This window comes from Dipodomys merriami, unplaced genomic scaffold (assembly GCF_024711535.1).
Source record: "Dipodomys merriami isolate MVZ:Mamm:240054 unplaced genomic scaffold, mDipMer1.0.p SCAF_11, whole genome shotgun sequence".
Lineage (NCBI taxonomy): Eukaryota > Metazoa > Chordata > Mammalia > Rodentia > Heteromyidae > Dipodomys > Dipodomys merriami.
Window position 1 is genome coordinate 35489901 of NW_027202382.1, and position 10917 is coordinate 35500817.

Consider the following 10917-nt stretch of genomic DNA (forward strand, 5'->3'; position numbering starts at 1 on the left):
ATCAGGATCCTTATCTGCAAACAAGGAACATATAGTATGGATCACTTAATAAAAACAATTATTATTGCTACCATGACTTGGTGTGGTCTGGTATTGTATAAAGGCACTGTGAAAGGATCCCTTGGCAAAGGTTTTCTGTGCATTCTCTCTCTCCTTCTATGACTTTAAAAAAAAGAAACATTTGCCCTTTGTTAAAGATTAAATGATTGAGACAAACAGAGGTTGAAAAACTTGTCCCAAGACAACAGATTTGTAAGCAGGAGAGGTTTTCAGAGCAATGGCTAATCACCAAGCTCCAGATCTCAACCACCTACACTATCTACAACAAAGACACTTCTGGGATCCAGCCAGCCAGCCACGGAGCCTCTACCGACCTTCATATTTTGGAATGAAGCTGTTGACATGAGCCTCATCGGCAGAGCCATAACATAGCCTTTCCTAGCAGCTCCCCTGAGCTAGCAGCCAAGGCAGAAATGCTCTCAGAACCTCAGGAAACATCTGCCAGTCCTCAAGGAGGCCCAACCTGCCCCTTATCACCACTCCTGCTCAAGACAGGGAGACAGCATGTCAGTCCCCATCTACAGGGACAGGACAAACACATTTATACTTTCCAGGCTGGGTCACTGCAATAGAATGAGTCACGCCGACTAAACTTTTAGGATTGGCCACTTGGAGCAGGACTGGACACAGGTGGCAGTCCTGAAACCTGCCTTCTAGAGCCTGCAGGGCGCCCGTGAAGAGAGTGGCAAGCAGCACTTGCAATCCAAGATGACTGGTGCGGGAAAGGGGATGTGGAAAGGAGGAAATTACGAGCGTTGGAGTCAGAAAGGCCTGTTTCTTCATGTCCTGGCTGCATAATTTTGGGCAAGTTTCCTAACCTCTCTAGGTTATTTCCTCATCTGGAAGAAATGTAAGTAATTATACATGTGCTTTTTATAGCATAATAACTGTGAAAATTAAAAGGACTAAACACAACAATACTTAAAGTGCTGAGCACACGGTGGTAATCTATAAATGGAGGTGTCTGAATGGGGTTTTGACAACTAATTAAGAGATTGTTGATGAGCAGGAAGGGGTTCCTAGGCAGATACAACAGCAAGAACCGCTTTGGCCAGGCACCAATGACTCAGGCCTCTAATCCTAATCCTCTAATCTCAGGAGGCTCAGATCTGAAGATTGAGGTTCAAAACCAGCCCACGCAGGAAAAGTCTATGAGACTCTTATTTCCAATTAACCAACAAAAAGCTGAAAGTGGAACTGTGGCTCAAGTGGTAAGAGTGCCAAAGCTAAGGGAAGAATGCCCAGGCCCTGAGTTCAAACTCCAGAACTGTTACGTGAGCGCACACACGCACACGCGCGCGCATGCACGCACGCGTGCGTGCACACACACACACACACACACACACACACACACGCATGCACGCACGCACGCAAGCAGCTTTGTGAAGGAACACAGAATGTTCAGGTTACATGAATGGATGATCAGGAATTACTGGAATATTCCCAGTAAGCTATAGGGACCTAGCTGGGATCCAGATCACCCTCTGAAATACACTTCATACTATCTTCAAATAAAAGACCAGCAAGGTACTGGTGTCTCACACCTGTAAATCCTAGCCACTTGGCGAGATCTGAGGACTGCAGTTCAAAGCCAGCCTGGGTAGGAAAGTCCATAAAACTCTTATCTCCAATTAACTTCTAAAAAAAATCTGGTGGTAGAGCTGCTGTAACTTAAGTGATAAAGCATTAGCCTTGAGCAAATAAAGCTTATGGACAGACCCTGATTTCAAGATCCCAGGACCAGCACAATAAATAAATAACCATCAATAACTTCTCTGTAAATTTATAAACAACATTCTTGTAAAGAATGCTCTAGAAGCAAAGCAGTCTCCACAGTCATGTGTTGAGACATTCTACAGGGAGCGAACAAAGCTGGAAAATAAGCCCCAAGTGCTCAAGTCCCTGATCAACTGCAGTTAGCTGGGGTTTGCTTCATAACCTGGACAAGTTATTACTCTCTTTTATCTCAGTTTTGCTGTCTAAAAATGGACCTACTGAGGCATTCTGGGTAAAGCAATGTGTAGGACTGGAACCTGGCCCATGCTGGTGCTCACTAATTTTTAACACACATTGGCACCCTTCCTCCTGCAAAGGGCTCCGTAATCTTCACCAGAGGCAGAAAAAAAAAGACATTCCCAAAAATGGTTTGTCATAAATATTACTCTGTACCTCATTTTGTTAATAAATCATGACCCATACGATCATGTTAATACATATGGAGCTGCACTCTTTCTTGGTGCATGTGCTGGTACTGGGGCTTGAACTCAGAGCCTTAGACTCTCACTTGACTTTTTCACTCAAAGCTGGTGCTCTACCACTTGGGCTATACCGCTACTTCTGCTATTTGCTGGTTACTTGGAGATCAGAGTCTCAGGCACTTTTCTGCCCTGTGGTTGGTTAGCTTTGAACCTCAATCCTGAGAACTCAGCCTCTTAAGTAGCTAGGATTATAGGCATGAGCCACCAGTGCACAGCTTTGCATTCTTTTTTTTTTTTTTTTTTTTGGGTCCGGTCGTGGGGCCTGACCTCTGGGCCTGAGTGCTGTCCCTCAGCTCTCCCACTCAAGGCTAGCACTCTACCACTTGAGCCACAGTACCACTTCCGGCTTTTTTCTTATGTGGTGCTGAGGAATCGAACCCAGGGCCTCGAGCATACAAGGCAAGTGCTCTACCACTGAGCCACCTTCCCAGCCATGCATTCTTTTTTTTTTAATGAGATATAAATCACATGTCACAAAAATCCATCTTTCTATTTTACTTATCTATTCATGCATTCCTTCATTCATTGTGCTGAGGATCAAACCCAGAACTCCACGTATGTCAGGCAAGTAAATCCTTGAGCACTGAGTTGTATCTCTAGCTCGAGGTTCATACCTTTAAAATGTATAATTCAAGGTGGGCGCTAGTGACTCATGCCTGTAATCCTGGCTATTCAGGAGGCTGAGATCTGAGGGTCACAGTTCAAAGCCAGCCCAGCAGGAAAAGCCCATGAGACTCTTATCTCCAATAAACCACCAAAAAATCAGAAGTGGCGCTGTGGCTCAAGAGGTAGAGTGCAAGGGCTGGGAAGGTGGCTCAGCTTGCCTTGCATGCCTGAGGCCCTGGGTTCAATTCCTCAGCACCACAGAAGCAAAAAGAAAAAAGCCAGAAGTGGTGCTGTGGCTCAAGTGATAGAGTGCTAGCCTTGAGCTGAAGAGCTGAGGGACAGCGTCCTGGCCCAGAGTTCAGGCCCCATGACCAACAAAAAATAAAATAAAATAAAATAATAATAAACTATATAATTCATTGCTTTCAAATATTCACAAGGTTTTATAACTAGTAGTACTAGTGAATCCCAGAACAGTTTTATCATTCCCCCCCCCATAAAAACCCTTATATCCATTGACAATTACTCCCTATTACCTCCCCATCCTCCTAGACCCCTGTAAATTATTATTTTCTGTTTATGGATTTTCCTATTTTAGATCTTTCATATAAATTAAATCATATATGGCCTTCTGTGCCTAACTTCCTTCGCTGACCAACGTTTCAAGTTTTCAAGTTTCATTTATGTTGTAGTATTAGAGGAACTCTATTCCTTTTTTATGGACAAATAATTGGACTCCATTCTGTGTATACTAAACTCTGCTTTGTTTATTTATTCATCAATTCATGGATAGTGTAAATAGATAGTCTCCATCTTTTGTAGATAGTTTCCATCTACTGTGATTAATCTTATTGCTTTAATGGTTGGACAGTAGTCTGTTGATTGGCTATAGCCTAGTTTACTTAAAAGTATTTACTACTGAAGGATAGTTCTGGTCTCTAATCTTGTAATAATGGAGAAACAGTTGCCACCCCATCCCTCTAGTCTTCCATAAGAGGTAGTCAACACTTACTCCATTTCCTGAGGAAATTATCCAACTCAGGCAAGAAGTTACATTAACTAAGAGAGTTGTTGCAGAAAAATTTTACAAAAAAAAAAAAAAACAACAAAACACCAAAATGGGAAGTATTTAAAGAATCCCCATAAGGAGCTATCTAGATGAATATTCAATGATATAATATCTAGTTAATAAAAGTAATAGTAATGAAGACAATCCAGCAGCAGGGGTATTGCTAATGATGATTTTAAGCTAAGGAGACACACACACACACACACTCTCTCTCTCTCTCTCTCTCTCTCTCTCTCTCTCTCTCTCTCTCTCTCTCACACACACACACACACACACACACACACACACACACACACACAAAGCAAAGCAAAAGGCCACCATTTGCCTGTGCCTGTTCTTGGACAATAAGAAGTAGAAGGCCTTGATGGTCCTGATTCTACCACAATACCATAATGAACAAAAGCCAGGCACCCTCACTAAGGTGCTTTTTCCCAGGGGACCAGGAGAAGACCTGCTCATAGGAAGGAGGATTCACCTCCCAAGTCACCAAGGGGAGTCACATCTCAGTCCCCTAGCTTTTATAGGTCTCTCCTATGTAGGTCCTGGGATGGTCACAGTCAGGCAGCGGTAAGAATCAGGGACACACATGATTCGAATCATGTGGGTCCAAGGCTGTGCAGATCCACTGGTCATGAAGACTGTAGAGATGGATGTCCCCTGAACTTGCCACGCACCGTGCCGGAACTCCTGGCCCACACTCAGGACAAAAGCTGACTTCTCAGAGGGACACTGAACTGTCCAGAGGAGGCACTGCAAACATATTCAACAGCAGCAGTTGTGAACACACAACTGAACTTCTTTCAAAAGTATGCTCCCTAGCCAGACACTGGAGACTCACAATCCTAGCTACTCAGGAGGCTGAGATTTGAGGATCGTAGTTCAAAGCCAGCCTGGTCAGGAAAGGTCCATGAGACTCTTATCTCCAATTAACCAGCAAAAAGCCAGAAGTTGAGCTGTGGCTCAAGTGGTAGAGTGCTAGCCTTGAGGAAAACAAAGCTGAGGGCCAGCAAGCAGGGTCTGAACTCAAGCCCCAGGGTAGCTACCGCCACCTCCCCTTACACAAAGTGTACTTCCTCTCATCATAATCATGTGGGTGCCAATCCTCAGATTTCTGCCTGAGTAGCTAGAATTAGAGCCTCCAGCTCCTAGCAATATTTTTTGGTATGTTTATGGCTATGATTTTTGTATTTGATTTTGTATTTTGAATCAGCTGTAACAAGTTGTATTTCTTGCCAAACATTATAAGCAGAAAGTATACTAACATATACATTTTTGTTAAAGGATAAAGGACCATAAAACATCAATATTTTTATGTACTCTGTAAAGTACACAGCGGCTTTCAATTGCTCTGCTTCCAGACTCCAATCAGCTCCACAAACTGTGGAATGGCCACTGGAATGTGCTGTCTTAGGGAAAAGTTTGAGGTCAGATGAATTAGGATCACTGCTACATTGCTGTGACAAAGAGATCCCAAATTACAGTAGGCCAAACATGATCAAATTGATTTCTCTCTTCTAAAACCCAACAACCAGACCAGAGATCATTATGTAGCTTTAGGGATCATTATGTAGCTGATCAAAGCTAGGCAAGAGCTGTCATTCGGAGACCAAAAAAAAAAAAAAGAAAAGTGCTTTTGGCTGGGCGCCAGTGACTCATGCCTGTAATCCTAGCTACTAAGGAGACTGAGATCTGAGGATTGCAGTTCAAAACCAGCCCTGAGACTCTTATCGCCATTTAACAACCAGTAAACTGGCTCAAAGTAATAGAGTGCTAGCCTTGAGCAAAAGAGCTTAGGGACAGTGCCAATGTCCTGAGTTCAAGTCCCACAACCAACAACAACAACAAAAAATGTGCCTTTGCATCATTCCATACGTGTGTGTGTGTGTGTGTGTGTGTGTGTGTTGGTACTAGGGCTTGAACTCAGTACCTGGATGTTGTCCTTTAGCTTTTTCCCACTCAAGGCTAGTGCTCTACCACTTAAGTTACAGTTCCACTTGTGGCTTTTTGCTGGTTAATTGGAAATAAGAATCTCACAAATTTTCCTGCCTAGGTGAGCTTTGAACTATGAGTCTCAGATCTTGGCCTCTTGAGGAGCTAGGATTACAAGTGTGAATCACCCATGCTCGTCTCATATTCACCATTTAAGCAGGTGCTGGTGGCTCATTTTCACTCATCTGGCCATGTCTAGCTGCAAGAGAAGCTAGGAAATGGAGTCTCCAGCTGGGCAAGTGTGTCTAGGAAGAGGGAGAGGAAGAATTTGGGAAAGCAAGTGGCCATATGCTACAGAGATTTCTTTCCACTTTAAAACATTTACAGCACAACACAATAATATCACAATCTCATCCCACAACTTACTAACATTTCTCTGTGATCCTTCCCACTCCAAATGAATATTCATTCTACTTACAAAGGTATAAAAAGACTGTATATGTAATTCTACATTATGCTCAGAAATAAAACAGCATGTTATAAATAATGTTAGACTGAAACAATAATAAACTATCGTCATCTTTGACACTGGCAAAATTTTCTAAAACACAGTAGCCAATGCTGGAAAGAGAGCAATACTGTGATGTTAATATGAGTGGACACACGCAATTTCTCTGCAAGTTCAATAGGTACTATACTTTAAAAGTTTTATGAACTTAAGAGGAAAACTCAGAGATGTGGGTACATATTTGTATAGAAGGCTAGTCACCAAAGCCTTACTCATACGCTAAAAACTGGAATCAATTTAAATGTTCAAGCTGGGGACTCTAATTCTAGACACTCAGAGGGTTGAAATCTGAGAGTCATGGTTTGAAGCCAGCCTGGGCAGAAAAGTTCATGAGACTCTTATTTCCATAAAAAGCCAGATGTGTAGCTGTGGCTCAAGTGGTACTGTACCAGGTTTGAGTGGAAAAGTTGAATGACAGTATTGAAGCCCTGTGTTCAAGCTTCAACCAGCACACAACACACACACACACACACACACACACACCTCTAAATGTACCAAAACAAGGAAGTATGTAAGTGAATTATGACCCACCTACCCAGCTGATCAACTATTAGGCAGTCAGTAGAATCATGCTCTTAAAGAAAATTCTAATAATATATTAAGAGAGAAAAAGACTTTGCAAAATAATATATATTACCTTATACATATATACACATACATACACACACAAATATTAATTTCAACTTTTGGGCAAAACTATGCAAAGGCATCGAAGATTTGAAGAATACTCCAAAATGTTAATAGTGGTTCTTCTGGATAGACCATATTACTGATGATATTTATTTCCTCATTTATTCTAAAGCAGGTCTCAAAATTTTTACAAAAACAAAATATAAAATGATCATTACAAGATTGCTTTACCAGGTTAGAGCTAGAAATACCCTCAGCCATGACACCCTGATGCTCCAAAGGGAAAACTTCCCTAAGATATCTCCTTTCCTTTTCTCTCTTCCCCAAATCCATTCTGGAGAAGTTATTTAAAAGAAACAGAGGGAGAGTTGAAGAACTCACAAAATAAGCCGCAAGGGACCTCTGGAGAGCCAGAAGTCTATCTGCAACCTATGTGTGTACCTAGGAGTGGGGATGAAGCGGTGTGGCCCAGGAAAAGGGTTGGCGGATGGGAGCAGAGAGAGAACAAGATGGAAGATTGGCTATTCCTTCAGCAACGTGTTGTCTTGATAACCATTGCCTACCTATCTCCTCAGAAACCAGCCTGGTCAGGCCAGATGCATCATCCAGCAGGGTAGCACATCCCAACCACAAAGAAAAATAGACTGGAGATGGAGAACCGGCCCAGAGAGACTGCCTCCTTCCTCCCTCTGCTGCTGCTACCTCCATATTCAAGGGCTGATCCAGACAGAAAGGCAAGTCTCACCTAGAAAGGAGATGTTATACTCAAAGGATCAAAAGAGGCTGTCTGGATCCTGTTTCTGTGACCTGGGGCATGTTTCCTCTGATGTTCTTAACTCCTGTGGGAGATGGACAGACCACAGCTTGGATCCTCAGTCTCCCCCTGAACACTACCACACAGAGAAACAGACTCCAGGGAAAGTGAGCTCACCGCTCAAACTAATTAGCCTCTTGAGAAGGACAGCACAGAAAAAGGACAAGCATCCAGAGCAGAATTATTGGAATAGACCAACCAAGAATAGACATGGTAAATAAATGCATCCAACTGAACCAATATTGTAAACCTGTTATTAAAAAGGTAAGGGTTAGGCACTGGTGGCTCCTGCCTGTAATCCTAGCAAATCAAGAGGCTTAAGACCTGAGAATCGCAGTTCAAAGCCAGCATGGGCAGGAAATTCCGTGAGACTCTTATCTCCAATTAACCACCAGAAAACCAGTGGCTCAAAGGGATAGAGCACTAGCCTTGAGTGAAAAAGCTCAGGGACAGCACCTAGGCCCTGAGTTCAAGCCCAATGACCACCACCAACTACAACAAAAAGAAAGAAAGAAATTAAGGGAACTCAAAAGTATGAAGCAAGAATAAGAAACTATTTTTACCTTATTAAAAGTATCATTCATATACAATAAAGTACGCATCTATGAAATGTTTGTTGTGACTTCTTTTGGTGGTACTGAGGCTGGAACTCGGGGCTAGGTAGGCACTCCACCACTTGAGCCATGTCTTCATCCCTTTTTGCTTTGGTTACTTTTGAGATAGGGTCTTTCTCTTTCCCCAGGCTAGTCTAGGCTGAGATCTTCCTAGATAAGCTTTCACCATCGCTGAGATGACAGGCTTGTATTACCACACTCAGCTGTTGGTTGACATAGAGGCCTCTCAAACTTCTTTGCCTGGATTGGCCTAAAACTCTGATGCTCCCACTCTGCCTCCTGAGTAGCTAGGGTGACAGATGTGTCACTGGTGCCCAGCGATAGCCAGTTTCTTTAGAGATTGGCTGTCTTCTCACTGTCACAGGGCAAGGATTCAGATCACATCATCCCAACTTCTCTCCACTCCCATCCCAGATAACCACTGTGCTGATTTCTATCACTAGAGATTAGTCTGGGGGGCTTTGTGTTGTGGTGGTGTTGGGAATTGAAACTCGGGCCTTGTACATGCTAAGAAAGCATTCCACCAAGCTACATCCCTACCCTCAGCCCATTCTTTCTTCCCGTCCTTCTCTTTCTCATCTTTTTTTTTAAAAAATAGTGCAGGCTGGTCTTGAACTCACAATCTCCATTAGACTTCAAAATGCTGGCATTACATGTAGCGTAAACCCAGCTTAGAGGTTAGTTGTACATGTTACTAATCAACTGACAGGAATCCTTTTGCTCTATATGGATAACAATTGTAAGTAGACCAGGGGAAAGTCTTTGGTACTGGCTATACTGTTGAGTACCCAAGGTTTAGGAGCTGGACAGACCCAGAAGCTTACAGCTCAAAGCTCTAAAGGAGGTGGTCCAATGCTCCAAGTTTTAGAAGACATAGACTTAGGACTTTAGGCACTCAGTTTCAGGTTTGTCGCTCTGGGTTTTAACCACCAGTGGTCCCAGTACTTGGCAGCTATTACAGTCCTTGCCTTCCTGGGTGGCTCTCAGGTGTTGGGATCCTCAAATTCTACAGCAGCTAGTGATATAGCTCTTGGGCCTAGAGTGTCAGGAACATTGGCTCGTAAGGCTCTTCCAGAAGCTGGGCCTTTCGTTTCTTGTCTTCAGTTCTTCACAGTCTTCATCATCCTCACCACCTCTATTCCTATCCCCTTGTTTTTCTCTGAGACCCGTTAGCTGTTCCCTCACTGCTACTGCCACTGCTATGGCTGCTTCCACGCTAGTTCCTCCAGCCCCTCTTCATATAACCAGCTTAGTCTGCTGTACTAATGATAAAGATGAAAAGTAGGTAAGAAAAGAGTACTGGACTTTTAATGAACTTAACACTGAAATACCAGGGGAGCAGCATAGGAGATTATCTCCCAGCTGACTCAAAATGTGAACTGAACACACTTTTATAGTTACCTAGTCAGAAGCAGGATATGCCAAGACTGTTTGTACCAAACAAAGCACAGACCATACAAATGAAGGATTATGTTTGCATCAATCATAGGTCTTCTGGTGGGCTACTTGGGGGAAAAACTCCCCTTCTGGCCTAGGCGAAAATGACTGCTAGAATTCACTGAAGCCTGTGATGACAAAAAGTCTGGCACAAGCTAGTTGAAACAGGCGTGGCTAGAGTAAGTGTCTTCTAGTAGTTGTGGTTTCGGTGTGGTTTCCTCAGGACATCTGTGGCGTGTGTCTACAAAGCAGCTGGGCAGCCATGGGGGCTGCTAAAGAGGGTCTCCTTGGCTGATAGTCCTCCACTCAAGACTTGAGTGAAGGGTCACCAACTTTAAAATGGAGAATCAAAATGCCCCAGCCACCAGAAGCTTATTTAAGGGAAAAATAAATATTTAAAAGAGGTGCTTACAATAACATTAATAGCAGCTTCAACAGTATTTAACAGTGCTCTCAGCCAAACATTCTTGGGGAGAGTTGGGTCATTTTAAATGTCTCATAAACAGAATCATACTTGGGTTTTTTTGGTGTATGTGGGGTGGAGGGTCTGGTTCATTTCACTCAATGTAATTTTTTAAACTTCATTGATGCAATTATAGTATTGATAATCCTCCCTTTTTTTGTTCAGTAGTATCCTTTATATGAATATACATCAACTTATTTATCCAGTTATTTGTTAATAAATATCTAGAGGGTTTCCAGTTAAGAGGCTGCTGCTAATCAAGCTGCTATATTTACATACAAGCCTTTGTGTGGAATAATTTCCAATTCTTTGGGGTAAATAAAAGCTAGGAATTAATGCCTGGGTCAAGTGGGGAATGCTTGTAGAACTTTTCAAGAACCTTCCATATTTTTTTTTCCAAGGTGGCTGAGCCATGTTGCCACCACTAACTGTGTCTCTACATCTTAGCCAGTACTGGGTTTGGTTAGTC